Consider the following 18,517-nt stretch of genomic DNA (forward strand, 5'->3'; position numbering starts at 1 on the left):
CATCTCCCCATCTGACTGTACCCTAACACTGCAACAGTCTAAGATGCTAGGTTCACTTCTGTCCGGTCATCTCCCCCATCTGACTGTACCCTAACACTGCAGCAGTCTAAGATGCCCTAGTTCACTTCTGTCCGGCCATCTCCCCCATCTGACTGTACCCTAACACTGCGACAGTCTAAGATGCTCTAGTGCCTTCTGTCCGGCCATCTCCCCATCTGACTGTACCCTAACACTGCGACAGTCTAAGATGCTCTAGTTCAGTTCTGTCTTGCCATCTCCCCATCTGACTGTACCCTAACACTGCGACAGTCTAAGATGCCCTAGTGCCTTCTGTCTGGCCATCTCCCCATCTGACTGTACGCTAACACTGCAACAGTCTAAGATGCTAGGTTCACTTCTGTCCGGCCATCTCCCCATCTGATTGTACCCTAACATTGCGACAGTCTAAGATGTTCTAGTTCACTTCTGTCCGGCCATCCCTCCCATCTGACTGTACCCTAACACTGCGACAGTCTAAGATGCTCTAGTGCGTTCTGTCCGGCCATCTCCCCCATCTGACTGTACGCTAACACCGCGACAGTCTAAGATGCTAGGTTCACTTCTGTCTGGCCATCTCCCTATCTGACTGTACCCTAACACTGCGACAGTCTAAGATGCTAGGTTCACTTCTGTCCGGCCATCTCCCCATCTGACTGTACCCTAACACTCCGACAGTCTAAGATGCCCTAGTTCACTTCTGTCCGGCCATCTCCCCCATCTGAATGTACCCTAACACTGCGACAGTCTAGGATGCTAGGTTCACTTCTGTCCGGTCATCTCCCCCATCTGACTGTACCCGAACACTGCGGCAGTCTAAGATGCTCTATTTCCTTCTGTCCGGCCATCTCCCCATCTGACTGTACCCTAACACTGCGACAGTCTAAGATGCCCTAGTTCACTTCTGTCCGGCCATCTCCCCCATCTGACTGTACCCTAACACTGCGACAGTCTAAGTTGCTCTAGTGCCTTCTGTCCGGTCATCTCCCCCATCTGACTGTACCCTAACACCGTGACAGTCTAAGATGCTAGGTTCACTTCTGTCCGGCCATCTCCCCATCTGACTGTACGCTAACACTGCAACAGTCTAAGATTCTAGGTTCACTTCTGTCCGGTCATCTCCCCCATCTGACTGTACCGTAACACTGCAGCAGTCTAAGATGCCCTAGTTCACTTCTGTCCAGCCATCTCCCCCATCTGACTGTACCCTAACACTGCGACAGTCTAAGATGCTCTAGTGCCTTCTGTCCGGCCATTTCCCCATCTGACTGTACCCTAACACTGCGACAGTCTAAGATGCTCTAGTTCACTTCTGTCCGGCCATCTCCCCATCTGACTGTACCCTAACACTGCGACAGTCTAAGATGCCCTAGTGCCTTCTGTCTGGCCATCTCCCCATCTGACTGGACCCTAACACTGCAACAGTCTAAGATGCTAGGTTCACTTCTGTCCAGCCATCTCTTCATCTGACTGTACCCTATATTGCGAGAGTCTAAGATGTTCTAGTTCACTTCTGTCCGGCCATCCCTCCCATCTGACTGTACCCTAACACTGCGACAGTCTAAAATGCTAGGTGCCTTCTGTCCGGCCATCTCCCCCATCTGACTGCACGCTAACACCGCGACAGTCTAAGATGCTAGGTTCACTTCTTTCTGGCCATCTCCCCATCTGACTGTACCCTAACACTGCGACAGTCTAAGATGCTAGGTTCACTTCTGTCCCGCAATCTCCCCATCTGACTGTACCCTAACACTGCGACAGTCTAAGATGCCCCAGTTCACTTCTGTCCGGCCATCTCCCCCATCTGACTGTACCCTAACACTGCGACAGTCTAAGATGCTCTAGTGCCTTCTGTCCGGTCATCTCCCCCATCTGACTGTGCACTAACACTGCGGCAGTCTAAGATGCTCTATTTCCTTCTGTCCGGCCATCTCCCCATCTGACTGTACCCTAACACTGCGACAGTCTAAGATGCCCTAGTTCACTTCTGTCCGGCCATCTCCCCCATCTGACTGTACCCTAACACTGCGACAGTCTAAGTTGCTCTAGTGCCTTCTGTCCGGCCATCTCCCCCATCTGACTGTACGCTAACACCGCGACAGTCTAAGATGCTAGGTTCACTTCTGTCCGACCATCTCCCCATCTGACTCTACCCTAACACTGCGACAGTCTAAGATGCTAGGTTCACTTCTGTCCGGTCATCTCCCCCATCAGACTGTACCCTAACACTGCAGCAGTCTAAGATGCCCTAGTTCACTTCTGTCCGGCCATCTCCCCCATCTGACTGTACCCTAACACTGCGACAGTCTAAGATGCTCTATTTCCTTCTGTCCGGCCATCTCCCCATCTGACTGTACCCTAACACTGCGACAGTCTAAGATGCACTAGTTCACTTCTGTCCGGCCATCCCTCCCATCTGAATGTACCCTAACACTGCGACAGTCTAAGATGCCCTAGTGCCTTCTGTCTGGCCATCTCCCCATCTGACTGTACCCTAACACTGCAACATTCTAAGATGCTAGGTTCACTTCTGTCTGGCCATCCCCCATCTGACTGTACCCTAACACTGCGACAGTCTAAGATGCCCCAGTTCACTTCTGTCCGGCCATCTCCCCCATCTGACTGTACCCTAACACTGCGACAGTCTAAGATGCTCTAGTGCCTTCTGTACGGCCATCTCCCCATCTGACTGTACCCTAACACTCCGACAGTCTAAGATGCTCTAGTTCACTTCTGTCCGGCGATCTCCCCATGTGACTGTACCCTAACACTGCGACAGTCTAAGATGCCCTAGTGCCTTCTGTCTGGCCATCTCCCCATCTGACTGTACCCTAACACTGCAACAATCTAAGATGCTAGGTTCACTTCTGTCCGGCCATCTCCCCATCTGACTGTACCCTAACACTGCAGCAGTCTAAGATGCCCTAGTTCACTTCTGTCCGGCCATCTCCCCCATCTGACTGTACCCTAACACTGCGACAGTCTAAGATGCTCTAGTGCCTTCTGTCCGGCCATCCCTCCCATCTGACTGTACCCTAACACTGCGGCAGTCTAAGATGCTCTATTTCCTTCTGTCCGGCCATCTCCCCATCTGACTGTACCCTAACACTGCAACAGTCTAAGATGCCCTAGTTCACATCTGTCCGGGCATCTCCCCCATCTGACTGTACCCTAACACTGCGACAGTCTAAGATGCTCTAGTGCCTTTTGTCCGGCCATCTCCCCCATCTTACTGTACGCTAACACCGCGACAGTCTAAGATGCTAGGTTCACTTCTGTCCGGCCATCTCCCCATCTGACCGTACGCTAACACTGCGACAGTCTAAGATGCTAGGTTCACTTCTGTCCGGTCATCTCCCCCATCTGACTGTACCCTAACACTGCAGCAGTCTAAAATGCCCTAGTTCACTTCTGTCCAGCCATCTCCCCATCTGACTGTACGCTAACACTGCGACAGTCTAAGATGCCCTAGTGCCTTTTGTCTGTCCGTCTCCCCATCTGACTGTACCCTAACACTGCAAGAGTCTAAGATGCTAGGTTCACTTCTGTCCGGCCATCTCCCCATCTGACTGTACCCTAACACTGCGACAGTCTAAGATGCCCTAGTTCACTTCTGTCCGGCCATCTCCCCCTTCTGACTGTACCCTAACACTGCGACAGTCTAAGATGCTCTAGTGCCTTCTGTCCGGTCATCTCCCCCATCTGACTCTACGCTAACACCACGACAGTCTAAGATGCTACGTTCACTTCTGTCCGGCCATCTCCCCATCTGACTGTACGCTAACACTGCAACAGTCTAAGATGCTAGGTTCACTTCTGTCCGGTCATCTCCCCCATCTGACTGTACCCTAACACTGCAGCAGTCTAAGATGCCCTAGTTCACTTCTGTCCGGCCATCTCCCCCATCTGACTGTACCCTAACACTGCGACAGTCTAAGATGCTCTAGTGCCTTCTGTCCGGCCATCTCCCCATCTGACTGTACCCTAACACTGGGACAGTCTAAGATGCTCTAGTGCCTTCTGTCTGGCCATCTCCCCATCTGACTGTACCCTAACACTGCAACAGTCTAAGATGCTAGGTTCACTTCAGTCCGGCCATCTCCCCATCTGACTGTACCCTAAAATTGCGACAGTCTAAGATGTTCTAGTTCACTTCTGTCCAGCCATCCCTCCCCTCTGATATATCCTAACACTGCGACAGTCTAAAATGCTCTAGTGCCTTGTGTCCGGTCATCTCCCCCATCTGACTGTACCCTAATACTGCAGCAGTCTAAGATGCCCTAGTTCACCTCTGTCCGGCCATCTCCCCCATCTGACTGTACCCTAACACTGCGACAGTCTAAGATTCTCTAGTGCCTTCTGTCCGGCCATCTCCCCCATCTGACTGTACGCTAACACCGAGACAGTCTAAGATGCTAGGTTCACTTCTGTCCGGCCATCTGCCCATCTGACTGTACGCTAACACTGCAACAGTCTAAGATGCTAGGTTCACTTCTGCCCGGTCATCTCTCCAATTTGACTGTACCCTAACACTGCAGCAGTCTAAGATGCCCTAGTTCACTTCTGTCCGGCCATCTCCCCCATCTGACTGTACCCTAACACTGCGACAGTCTAAGATGCTCTAGTGCCTTCTGTCCGGCCATCTCCCCATCTGACTGTACCCTAACACTGGGACAGTCTAAGATGCTCTAGTGCCTTCTGTCTGGCCATCTCCCCATCTGACTGTACCCTAACACTGCAACAGTCTAAGATGCTAGGTTCACTTCAGTCCGGCCATCTCCCCATCTGACTGTACCCTAACATTGCGACAGTCTAAGATGTTCTAGTTCACTTCTGTCCAGCCATCCCTCCCCTCTGACTGTATCCTAACACTGCGACAGTCTAAAATGCTCTAGTGCCTTCTGTCCGGCCATCTCCCCCATCTGACTGTACGCTAACACCGCGACAGTCTAAGATGCTAGGTTCACTTCTGTCTGGCCATCTCCCCATCTGACTGTACCCTAACACTGCGACAGTCTAAGATGCTAGGTTCACTTCTGTCCGGCCATCTCCCCATCTGACTGTACCCTAACACTGCGACAGTCTAACATGCCCCAGTTCACTTCTGTCCGGCCATCTCCCCCATCTGACTGTACCCTAACACTGCGACAGTCTAAGATTCTCTAGTGCCTTCTGTCCGGTCATCTCCCCCATCTGACTGTACGCTAAAACTGCGACAGTCTAAGATGCTAGGTTCACTTCTGTCTGGTCATCTCCCCCATCTGACTGTACCCTAACACTGCAGCAGTCTAAGATGCCCTAGTTCACTTCTGTCCGGCCATCTCCCCCATCTGACTGTACCCTAACACTGCGACAGTCTAAGATGCTCTAGTGCCTTCTGTCCGGCCATCTCCCCATCTGACTGTACCCTAACACTGCGACAGTCTAAGATGCCCTAGTGCTTTCTGTCTGGCCATCTCCCCATCTGACTGTACCCTAACACTGCAACAGTCTAAGATGCTAAGTTCACTTCTGTCCGGCCATCTCCCCATCTGACTGTACCCTAATACTGCAGCAGTCTAAGATGCCCTAGTTCACCTCTGTCCGGCCATCTCCCCCATCTGACTGTACCCTAACACTGCGACAGTCTAAGATGCTCTAGTGCCTTCTGTCCGGCCATCTCCCCCATCTGACTGTACGCTAACACCGCGACAGTCTAAGATGCTAGGTTCACTTCTGTCCGGCCATCTCCCCATCTGACTGTACGCTAACACTGCGACAGTCTAAGATGCTAGGTTCACTTCTGTCCGGTCATCTCCCCCATCTGACTGTACCCTAACACTGCAGCAGTCTAAGATGCCCTAGTTCACCTCTGTCCGGCCATCTCCCCCATCTGACTGTACCCTAACACTGAGACAGTCTAAGATGCTCTAGTGCCTTCTGTCCGGCCATCTCCCCATCTGACTGTACCCTAACACTGCGACAGTCTAGGATGCTCTAGTTCACTTCTGTCCGGCCATCTCCCCATCTGACTGTACCCTAACACTGCGACAGTCTAAGATGCCCTAGTGCCTTCTGTCTGGCCATCTCCCCATCTGACTGTACCCTAACACTGCAACAGTCTAAGATGCTTTAGTGCCTTCTGTCCGGGCATCTCCCCATCTGACTGTACCCTAACACTGCAACAGTCTAAGATGCTCTAGTTCACTTCTGTCCGGCCATCTCCCCATCTGACTGTACCCTAACACTGCGACAGTCTAAGATGCCCTAGTTCACTTCTGTCCGGCCATCTCCCCCATCTGACTGTACCCTAACACTGCGACAGTCTAAGATGCTCTAGTGCCTTCTGTCCGGCCATCCCTCCCATCTGACTGTACCCTAACACTGCGGCAGTCTAAGATGCTCTATTTCCTTCTGTCCGGCCATCTCCCCATTTGACTGTACCCTAACACTGCGACAGTCTAAGATGCACTAGTTCAGTTCTGTCTGGCATCTCCCCCATCTGACTGTACCCTAACACTGCGACAGTCTAAGATGCTCTAGTGCCTTCTGTACGGCCATCTCCCCCATCTGACTGTACGCTAACACCGCGACAGTCTAAGATGCTACGTTCACTTCTGTCCGGCCATCTCCCCATCTGGCTGTACGCTAACACTGCGACAGTCTAAGATGCCCTAGTGCCTTCTGTCTGGCCATCTCCCCATCTGACTGGACCCTAACACTGCAACAGTCTAAGATGCTAGGTTCACTTCTGTCCAGCCATCTCCCCATTTGACTGTACCCTACATTGCGAGAGTCTAAGATGTTCTAGTTCACTTCTGTCCGGCCATCCCTCCCATCTGACTGTACCCTAACACTGCGACAGTCTAAAATGCTCTAGTGCCTTCTGTCCGGCCATCTCCCCCATCTGACTGTACGCTAACACCGCGACAGTCTGAGATGCTAGGTTCACTTCTGTCTGGCCATCTCCCCATCTGACTGTACCCTAACACTGCGACAGTCTAAGATGCTAGGTTCACTTCTGTCCCGCCATCTCCCCATCTGACTGTACCCTAACACTGCGACAGTCTAAGATGCTCTAGTACCTTCTGTCCGGTCATCTCCCCCATCTGACTGTACCCTAACACTGCGACAGTCTAAGATGCTCTAGTGCCTTCTGTCCGGTCATCTCCCCCATCTGACTGTGCGCTAAAACTGCGGCAGTCTAAGATCCTCTATTTCCTTCTGTCCGGCCATCTCCCCATCTGACTGTACCCTAACACTGCGACACTCTAAGATGCCCCAGTTCACTTCTGTCCGGCCATCTCCCCCATCTGACTGTACCCTAACACTGCGACAGTCTAAGATGCTCTAGTGCCTTCTGTCCGGCCATCTCCCCCATCTGACTGTACGCTAACACCGCGACAGTCTAAGATGCTAGGTTCACTTCTGTCCGGCCATCTCCCCATCTGACTGTACGCTAACACTGCGACAGTCTAAGATGCTAGGTTCACTTCTGTCCGGTCATCTCCCCCATCTGACTGTACCCTAACACTGCAGCAGTCTAAGATGCCCTAGTTCACTTCTGTCCGGCCATCTCCCCCATCTGACTGTACCCTAACACTGCGACAGTCTAAGATGCTCTATTTCCTTCTGTCCGGCCATCTCCCCATCTAACTGTACCCTAACACTGCGACAGTCTAAGATGCTCTAGTACCTTCTGTCCGGCCATCTCCCCCATCTGACTGTACGCTAACACCGCGACAGTCTAAGATGCTAGGTTCACTTCTGTCCGGCCATCTCCCCATCTGACTATACGCTAACACTGCGACAGTCTAAGATGCTAGGTTCACTTCTGTCCGGCCATCTCCCCATGTGACTGTACCCTAACACTGCGACAGTCTAAGATGCCCTAGTTCACTTCTGTCCGGCCATCTCCCCCATCTGACTGTACCCTAACACTGCGACAGTCTAAGATGCTCTAGTGCCTTCTGTCCGGCCATCTCCCCCATCTGACTGTACGCTAACACCGCGACAGTCTAAGATGCTAGGTTCACTCTTGTCCGGTCATCTACCCCATCTGACTGTACGCTAACACTGCGACAGTCTAAGATGCTAGGTTCACTTCTGTCCGGTCATCTCCCCCATCTGACTGTACCCTGACACTGCAGCAGTCTAAGATGCCCTAGTTCACTTCTGTCCGGCCATCTCCCCCATCTTACTGTACCCTACAACTGCGACAGTCTAAGATGCTCTAGTGCCTTCTGTCCGGTCATCTCCCCCATCTGACTCTACGCTAACACCGCGACAGTCTAAGATGCTACGTTCACTTCTGTCCGGCCATCTCCCCATCTGACTGTACGCTAACACTGCAACAGTCTAAGATGCTAGGTTCACTTCTGTCCGGTCATCTCCCCCATCTGACTGTACCCTAACACTGCAGCAGTCTAAGATGCCCTAGTTCACTTCTGTCCAGCCATCTCCCCCATCTGACTGTACCCTAACACTGCGACAGTCTAAGATGCTATAGTGACTTCTGTCCGGCCATGTCCCCATCTGACTGTACCCTAACACTGCGACAGTCTAAGATACTCTAGTTCACGTCTGTCCGGCCATCTCCCCATCTGACTGTACCCTAACACTGCGACAGTCTAAGATGCCCTAGTGCCTTCTGTCTGGCCATCTCCCCATCTGACTGTACCCTAACACTGCAACAGTCTAAGATGCTAGGTTCACTTCTGTCCGGCCATCTCCCGATCTGACTGTACCCTAACATTGCGAGAGTCTAAGATGTTCTAGTTCACTTCTGTCCGGCCATCCCTCCCATCTGACTGTACCCTAACACTGCGACAGTCTAAAATGCTCTAGTGCCTTCTGTCTGGCCATCTCCCCCATCTGACTGTACGCTAACACCGAGACAGTCTAAGATGCTAGGTTCACTTCTGTCCGGCCATCTGCCCATCTGACTGTACGCTAACACTGCAACAGTCTAAGATGCTAGGTTCACTTCTGCCCGGTCATCTCTCCAATTTGACTGTACCCTAACACTGCAGCAGTCTAAGATGCCCTAGTTCACTTCTGTCCGGCCATCTCCCCCATCTGACTGTACCCTAACACTGCGACAGTCTAAGATGCTCTAGTGCCTTCTGTCCGGCCATCTCCCCATCTGACTGTACCCTAACACTGGGACAGTCTAAGATGCTCTAGTGCCTTCTGTCTGGCCATCTCCCCATCTGACTGTACCCTAACACTGCAACAGTCTAAGATGCTAGGTTCACTTCAGTCCGGCCATCTCCCCATCTGACTGTACCCTAAGATTGCGACAGTCTAAGATGTTCTAGTTCACTTCTGTCCGGCCATCCCTCCCCTCTGACTGTATCCTAACACTGCGACAGTCTAAAATGCTCTAGTGCCTTCTGTCCGGCCATCTCCCCCATCTGACTGTACGCTAACACCGCGACAGTCTAAGATGCTAGGTTCACTTCTGTCTGGCCATCTCCCCATCTGACTGTACCCTAACACTGCGACAGTCTAAGATGCTAGGTTCACTTCTGTCCGGCCATCTCCCCATCTGACTGTACCCTAACACTGCGACAGTCTAAGATGCCCCAGTTCACTTCTGTCCGGCCATCTCCCCCATCTGACTGTACCCTAACACTGCGACAGTCTAAGATTCTCTAGTGCCTTCTGTCCGGTCATCTCCCCCATCTGACTGTACGCTAACACTGCGACAGTCTAAGATGCTAGGTTCACTTCTGTCTGGTCATCTCCCCCATCTGACTGTACCCTAACACTGCAGTAGTCTAAGATGCCCTAGTTCACTTCTCTCCGGCCATCTCCCCCATCTGACTGTACCCTAACACTGCGACAGTTTAAGATGCTCTAGTGCCTTCTGTCCGGCCATCTCCCCATCTGACTGTACCCTAACACTGCGACAGTCTAAGATGCCCTAGTGCTTTCTGTCTGGCCATCTCCCCATCTGACTGTACCCTAACACTGCAACAGTCTAAGATGCTAGGTTCACTTCTGTCCGGCCATCTCCCCATCTGACTGTACCCTAACACTGCAGCAGTCTAAGATGCCCTAGTTCACTTCTGTCCGGCCATCTCCCCCATCTGACTCTACACTAATAATGCGACAGTCTAAGATGCTCTAGTGCCTTCTCTCCGGCCATCCCTCCCATCTGACTGTACCCTAACACTGCGGCAGTCTAAGATGCTCTATTTCCTTCTGTCCGGCCATCTCCCCATCTGACTGTACGCTAACACTGCGACACTCTAAGATGCCCTAGTGCCTTCTGTCTGTCCGTCTCCCCATCTGACTGTACCCTAACACTGCAAGAGTCTAAGATGCTAGGTTCACTTCTGTCCGGCCATCTCCCCATCTGACTGTACCCTAACACTGCGACAGTCTAAGATGCCCTAGTTAACTTCTGTCCGGCCATCTCCCCCATCTGACTGTACCCTAACACTGCGACAGTCTAAGATGCTCTAGTGCCTTCTGTCCGGCTATCTCCCCATCTGACTGTACCCTAACACTGCAACAGTCTAAGATGCCCTAGTTCACTTCTGTCCGGCCAACTCCCCATGTGACTGTACGCTAACACTGCGACAGTCTAAGATACCCTAGTGCCTTCTGTCTGGCCATCTCCCCATCTAACTGGACCCTAACACTGCAACAGTCTAAGATGCTAGGTTCACTTCTGTCCAGCCATCTCCCCATTTGACTGTACCCTACATTGCGAGAGTCTAAGATGCTAGGTTCACTTCTGTCCGGTCATCTCCCCCATCTGACTGTACCCTAACACTGCAGCAGTCTAAGATGCCCTAGTTCACCTCTGTCCGGCCATCTCCCCCATCTGACTGTACCCTAACACTGCGATAGTCTAAGATGCTCTATTTCCTTCTGTCCGGCCATCTCCCCATCTGACTGTACGCTAACACTGCGACAGTCTAAGATGCCCTAGTGCCTTCTGTCTGTCCGTCTCCCCATCTGACTGTACCCTAACACTGCAAGAGTCTAAGATGCTAGGTTAACTTCTGTCCGGCCATCTCCCCATCTGACTGTACCCTAACACTGCGACAGTCTAAGATGCCCTAGTTCACTTCTGTCCGGCCATCTCCCCCATCTGACTGTACCCTAACACTGCGACAGTCTAAGATGCTCTAGTGCCTTCTGTCCGGCCATCTCCCCATCTGACTGTACCCTAACACTGGGACAGTCTAAGATGCTCTAGTGCCTTCTGTCTGGCCATCTCCCCATCTGACTGTACCCAAACACTGCAACAGTCTAAGATGCTAGGTTCACTTCAGTCCGGCCATCTCCCCATCTGACTGTACCCTAACATTGCGACAGTCTAAGCTGTTCTAGTTCACTTCTGTCCGGCCATCCCTCCCATCTGACTGTATCCTAACACTGCGACAGTCTAAAATGCTCTAGTGCCTTCTGTCCGGCCATCTCCCCCATCTGACTGTACGCTAACACCGCGACAGTCTAAGATGCTAGGTTCACTTCTGTCTGGCCATCTCCCCATCTGACTGTACCCTAACACTGGGACAGTCTAAGATGCTAGGTTCACTTCTGTCCGGCCATCTCCCCATCTGACTGTACCCTAACACTGCGACAGTCTAAGATGCCCCATTTCACTTCTGTCCGGCCATCTCCCCCATCTGACTGTACCCTAACACTGCGACAGTCTAAGATTCTCTAGTGCCTTCTGTCCGGTCATCTCCCCCATCTGACTGTACGCTAACACTGCGACAGTCTAAGATGCTAGGTTCACTTCTGTCTGGTCATCTCCCCCATCTGACTGTACCCTAACACTGCAGCAGTCTAAGATGCCCTAGTTGACTTCTGTCCGGCCATCTCCCCCATCTGACTGTACCCTAACACTGCGACAGTCTAAGATGCTCTAGTGCCTTCTGTCCGGCCATCTCCCCATCTGACTGTACCCTAACACTGCGACAGTCTAAGATGCCCTAGTTCACCTCTGTCCGGCCATCTCCCCCATCTGACTGTACCCTAACACTGCGATAGTCTAAGATGCTCTATTTCCTTCTGTCCGGCCATCTCCCCCATCTGACTGTACCCTAACACTGCGACAGTCTAAGATGCTCTAGTGCCTTCTGTCCGGCCATCCCTCCCATCTGACTGTACCCTACACTGCGGCAGTCTAAGATGCTCTATTTCCTTCTGTCCGGCCATCTCCCCATCTGACTGTTCCCTAACACTGCGACAGTCTAAGATGCTCTAGTGCCTTCTGTCCGGTCATCTCCCCCATCTGACTGTGCACTAACACTGCGGCAGTCTAAGATGCTCTATTTCCTTCTGTCCGGCCATCTCCCCATCTGACTGTACCCTAACACTGCGACAGTCTAAGATGCCCTAGTTCACTTCTGTCCGGCCATCTCCCCCATCTGACTGTACCGTAACACTGCGACAGTCTAAGTTGCTCTAGTGCCTTCTGTCCGGCCATCTCCCCCATCTGACTGTACGCTAACACCGCGACAGTCTAAGATGCTAGGTTCACTTCTGTCCGGCCATCTCCCCATCTGACTGTACCCTAACACTGCGACAGTCAAAGATGCTAGGTTCACTTCTGTCCGGTCATCTCCCCCATCAGACTGTACCCTAACACTGCAGCAGTCTAAGATGCCCTAGTTCACTTCTGTCCGGCCATCTCCCCCATCTGACTGTACCCTAACACTGCGACAGTCTAAGATGCTCTAGTGCCTTCTGTCCGGCCATCTCCCCATCTGACTGTACCCTAACACTGCGACAGTCTAAGATGCTCTAGTTCAATTCTGTCCGGCCATCTCCCCATCTGACTGTACCCTAACACTGCGACAGTCTAAGATGCCCTAGTGCCTTCTGTCTGGCCATCTCCCCATCTGACTGTACCCTAACACTGCAACAGTCTAAGATGCTCTAGTGCCTTCTGTCCGGCCATCTCCACATCTGACTGTACCCTAACACTGCAACAGTCTAAGATGCTCTAGTTTACTTCTGTCCGGCCATCTCCCCATCTGACTGTATCCTAACACTGCGACAGTCTAAGATGCCCTAGTTCACTTCTGTCCGGCCATCTCCCCCATCTGACTGTACCCTAACACTGCGACAGTCTAAGATGCTCTAGTGCCTTTTGTCCGGCCATCCCTCCCATCTGACTGTACCCTAACACTGCGGCAGTCTAAGATGCTCTATTTCCTTCTGTCCGGCCATCTCCCCATCTGACTGTACCCTAACACTGCGACAGTCTAAGATGCTCTAGTGTCTTCTGTCCGTCCATCTCCCCCATCTGACTGTACGCTAACACCGCGACAGTCTAAGATGCTAGGTTCACTTCTGTCCGGCCATCTCCCCATCTGACTGTACGCTAACACTGCGACAGTCTAAGATGCCCTAGTGCCCTCTGTCTGGCCATCTCCCCATCTGACTGGACCCTAACACTGCAACAGTCTAAGATGCTAGGTTCACTTCTGTCCAGCCATCTCCCCATTTGACTGTACCCTACATTGCGAGAGTCTAAGATGTTCTAGTTCACTTCTGTCCGGCCATCCCTCCCATCTGACTGTACCCTAACACTGCGACAGTCTAAAATGCTCTAGTGCCTTCTGTCCAGCCATTTCCCCTATCTGACTGTACGCTAACACCGCGACAGTCTAAGATGCTAGGTTCACTTGTGTCTGGCAATCTCCCCATCTGACTGTACCCTAACACTGCGACAGTCTAAGATGCTAGGTTCACTTCTGTCCCGCCATCTCCCCATCTGACTGTACCCTAACACTGCGACAGTCTAAGATGCTCTAGTGCCTTCTGTGCGGTCATCTCCCCCATCTGACTGTGCGCTAACACTGCGGCAGTCTAATATGCTCTATTTCCTTCTGTCCGGCCATCTCCCCAACTGACTGTACCCTAACACTGCGACACTCTAAGATGCCCCAGTTCACTTCTGTCAGGCCATCTCCCCCATCTGACTGTACCCTAACACTGCGACAGTCTAAGATGCTCTAGTGCCTTCTGTCCGGCCATTTCCCCCATCTGACTGTACGCTAACACCGCGACAGTCTAAGATGCTAGGTTCACTTCTGTCCGGCCATCTCCCCATCTGACTGTACGCTAACACCGCGACAGTCTAAGATGCTAGGTTCACTTCTGTCCGGCCATCTCCCCATCTGACTGTACGCTAACACTGCGACAGTCTAAGATGCTAGGTTCACTTCTGTCCGGTCATCTCCCCCATCTGACTGTACCGTAACACTGCAGCAGTCTAAGATGCCCTAGTTCACTTCTGTCCGGCCATCTCCCCCATCTGATTGTACCCTAACACTGCGACAGTCTAAGATGCTCTAGTGCCTTCTGTCCGGCCATCTCCCCCATCTGACTGTACCCTAACACTGCGACAGTCTAAGATGCTCTAGTGCCTTCTGTCCGGTCATCTCCCCCATCTGACTGTGCGCTAACACTGCGGCAGTCTAATATGCTCTATTTCCTTCTGTCCGGCCATCTCCCCAACTGACTGTACCCTAACACTGCGACACTCAAAGATGCCCCAGTTCACTTCTGTCCGGCCATCTCCCCCATCTGACTGTACCCTAACACTGCGACAGTCTAAGATGCTCTAGTGCCTTCTGTCCGGCCATCTCCCCCATCTGACTGTACGCTAACACCGCGACAGTCTAAGATGCTAGGTTCACTTCTGTCCGGCCATCTCCCCATCTGACTGTACGCTAACACTGCGACAGTCTAAGATGCTAGGTTCACTTCTGTCCGGTCATCTCCCCCATCTGACTGTACCCTAACACTGCAGCAGTCTAAGATGCCCTAGTTCACTTCTGTCCGGCCATCTCCCCCATCTGATTGTACCCTAACACTGCGACAGTCTAAGATGCTCTAGTGCCTTCTGTCCGGCCATCTCCCCATCTGACTGTACCCTAACACTGCGACAGTCTAAGAGGCTCTAATTCACTTCTGTCCGGCCATCTCCCCATCTGACTGTATCCTAACACTGCGACAGTCTAAGATGCCCTAGTGCCTTCTGTCTGGCCATCTCCCCATCTGACTGTACCATAACACTGAAACAGTCTAAGATGCTCTAGTGCCTTCTGTCCGGCCATCTCCATATCTGACTGTACCCTAACACTGCAACAGTCTAAGATGCTCTAGTTCACTTCTGTCCGGCCATCTCCCCATCTGACTGTACCCTAACACTGCGACAGTCTAAGATGACCTAGTTCACCTCTGTCCGGCCATCTCCCCATCTGACTGTACCCTAACACTGCGACAGTCTAAGATGCCCTAGTGCCCTCTGTCTGGCCATCTCCCCATCTGACTGGACCCTAACACTGCAACAGTCTAAGATGCTAGGTTCACTTCTGTCCAGCCATCTCCCCATTTGACTGTACCCTACATTGCGAGAGTCTAAGATGTTCTAGTTCACTTCTGTCCGGCCATCCCTCCCATCTGACTGTACCCTAACACTGCGACAGTCTAAAATGCTCTAGTGCCTTCTGTCCGGCCATTTCCCCCATCTGACTGTACGCTAACACCGCGACAGTCTAAGATGCTAGGTTCACTTGTGTCTGGCAATCTCCCCATCTGACTGTACCCTAACACTGCGACAGTCTAAGATGCTAGGTTCACTTCTGTCCCGCCATCTCCCCATCTGACTGTACCCTAACACTGCGACAGTCTAAGATGCTCTAGTGCCTTCTGTCCGGTCATCTCCCCCATCTGACTGTGCGCTAACACTGCGGCAGTCTAATATGCTCTATTTCCTTCTGTCCGGCCATCTCCCCAACTGACTGTACCCTAACACTGCGACACTCTAAGATGCCCCAGTTCACTTCTGTCCGGCCATCTCCCCCATCTGACTGTACGCTAACACCGCGACAGTCTAAGATGCTAGGTTCACTTCTGTCTGGCCATCTCCCCATCTGACTGTACCCTAACACTGCGACAGTCTAAGATGCTAGGTTCACTTCTGTCCCGCCAGCTCCCCATCTGACTGTACCCTAACACTGCGACAGTCTAAGATGCCCCAGTTCACTTCTGTCCGGCCATCTCCCCCATCTGACTGTCCCCTAACACTGCGACAGTCTAAGATGCTCTAGTGCCTTCTGTCCGGCCATCTCCCCCATCTGACTGTACCGTAACACTGCGACAGTCTAAGATGCTCTAGTGCCTTCTGTCCGGTCATCTCCCCCATCTGACTGTGCGCTAACACTGCGGCAGTCTAAGATGCTCTATTTCCTTCTGTCCGGCCATCTCCCCATCTGACTGTACCCTAACACTGCGACAGTCTAAGATGCCCCAGTTCACTTCTGTCCGGCCATCTCCCCCATCTGACTGTACCCTAACACTGCGACAGTCTAAGATGCTCTAGTGCCTTCTGTCCGGCCATCTCCCCCATCTGACTGTACGCTAACACCGCGACAGTCTAAGATGCTAGGTTCACTTCTGTCCGGCCACCTCCCCATCTGACTGTACGCTAACACTGCGACAGTCTAAGATGCTAGGTTCACTTCTGTCCGGTCATCTCCCCCATCTGACTGTACCCTAACACTGCAGCAGTCTAAGATGCCCTGGTTCACTTCTGTCCGGCCATCTCCCCCATCTGACTGTACCCTAACACTGCGACAGTCTAAGATGCTCTAGTGCCTTCTGTCCGGCCATCTCCCCATCTGACTGTACCCTAACACTGCGACAGTCTAAGATGCTCTAGTTCACTTCTGTCCGTCCATCTCCCCATCTGACTGTACCCTAACACTGCGACAGTCTAAGATGCCCTAGTGCCTTCTGTCTGGCCATCTCCCCATCTGACTGTACCCTAACACTGCAACAGTCTAAGATGCTCTAGTGCCTTCTGTCCGGCCATCTCCACATCTGACTGTACCCTAACACTGCAACAGTCTAAGATGCTCTAGTTCACTTCTGTCCGGCCATCTCCCCATCTGACTGTACCCTAACACTGCGACAGTCTAAGATGCCCTAGTTCACTTCTGTCCGGCCATATCCCCCATCTGACTGTACCCTAACACTGCGACAGTCTAAGATGCTCTAGTGCCTTCTGTCCGGCCATCCCTCCCAACTGACTGTACCCTAACACTGCGGCAGTCTAATATGCTCTATTTCCTTCTGTCCGGTCATCTCCCCATCTGACTGTACCCTGACACTGCGACAGTCTAAGATGCCCTAGTTCACTTCTGTCCGGCCATATCCCCCTTCTGACTGTACCCTAACACTGCGACAGTCTAAGATGCTCTAGTGCCTTCTGTCCGGCCATCCCTCCCATCTGACTGTACCCTAACACTGCGGCAGTCTAAGATGCTCTATTTCCTTCTGTCCGGTCATCTCCCCATCTGACTGTACGCTAACACCGCGACAGTCTAAAATGCTAGGTTCACTTCTGTCCGGCCATCTCCCCATCTGACTGTACGCTAACACTGCAACAGTCTAAGATGCTAGGTTCACTTCTGTCTGGCCATCTCCCCATCTGACTGTACCCTAACACTTGGACAGTCTAAGATGCCCTAGTGCATTCTGTCTGGCCATCTCCCCATCTGACTGTACCCTAATACTGCAACAGTCTAAGATGCTAGGTTCACTTCTGTCCGGCCATCTCCCCATCTGACTGTACCCTAACATTGCGACAGTCTAAGATGTTCTAGTTCACTTCTGTCCGGCCATTCCTCCCATCTGACTGTACCTTAACACTGCGACAGTCTAAAATGCTCTAGTGCCTTCTGTCCGGCCATCTCCCCCATCTAGCTGTACGCTAACACCGCGACAGTCTAAGATGCTAGGTTCACTTCTGTCTGGCCATCTCCCCATCTGACTGTACCCTAACACTGCGACAGTCTAAGATGCTAGGTTCACTTCTGTCCGGCCATCTCCCCATCTGACTGTACCCTAACACTGCGACAGTCTAAGATGCCCCAGTTCCCTTCTGTCCGGCCATCTCCCCCATCAGACTGTACCCTAACACTGCGACAGTCTAAGATTCTCTAGTGCCTTCTGTCCGGTCATCTCCCCCATCTGACTGTACGCTAACAGTGCGACAGTCTAAGATGCTAGGTTCACTTCTGTCTGGTCATCTCCCCCATCTGACTGTACCCTAACACTGCAGCAGTCTAAGATGCCCTAGTTCACTTCTGTCCGGCCATCTCCCCCATCTGACTGTACCCTAACACTGCGACAGTCTAAGATGCTCTAGTGCCTTCTGTCCGGCCATCCCTCTCATCTGACTGTACCCTAACACTGCGGCAGTCTAAGATGCTCTATTTCCTTCTGTCCGGCCATCTCCCCATCTGACTGTACCCTAACACTGCGACAGTCTAAGATGCACTAGTTCACTTCTGTCCGGCCATCTCCCCCATCTGACTGTACCCTAACACTGCGACAGTCTAAGATGCTCTAGTGCCTTCTGTCCGGCCATCTTCCCCATCTGACTGTACGCTAACACCGCGACAGTCTAAGATGCTAGGTTCACTTCTGTCCGGCCATCTCCCCATCTGACTGTACG

Source organism: Capricornis sumatraensis, chromosome 18, assembly GCF_032405125.1.
Source record: "Capricornis sumatraensis isolate serow.1 chromosome 18, serow.2, whole genome shotgun sequence".
In the NCBI taxonomy this organism is placed as follows: Eukaryota; Metazoa; Chordata; class Mammalia; order Artiodactyla; family Bovidae; genus Capricornis; species Capricornis sumatraensis.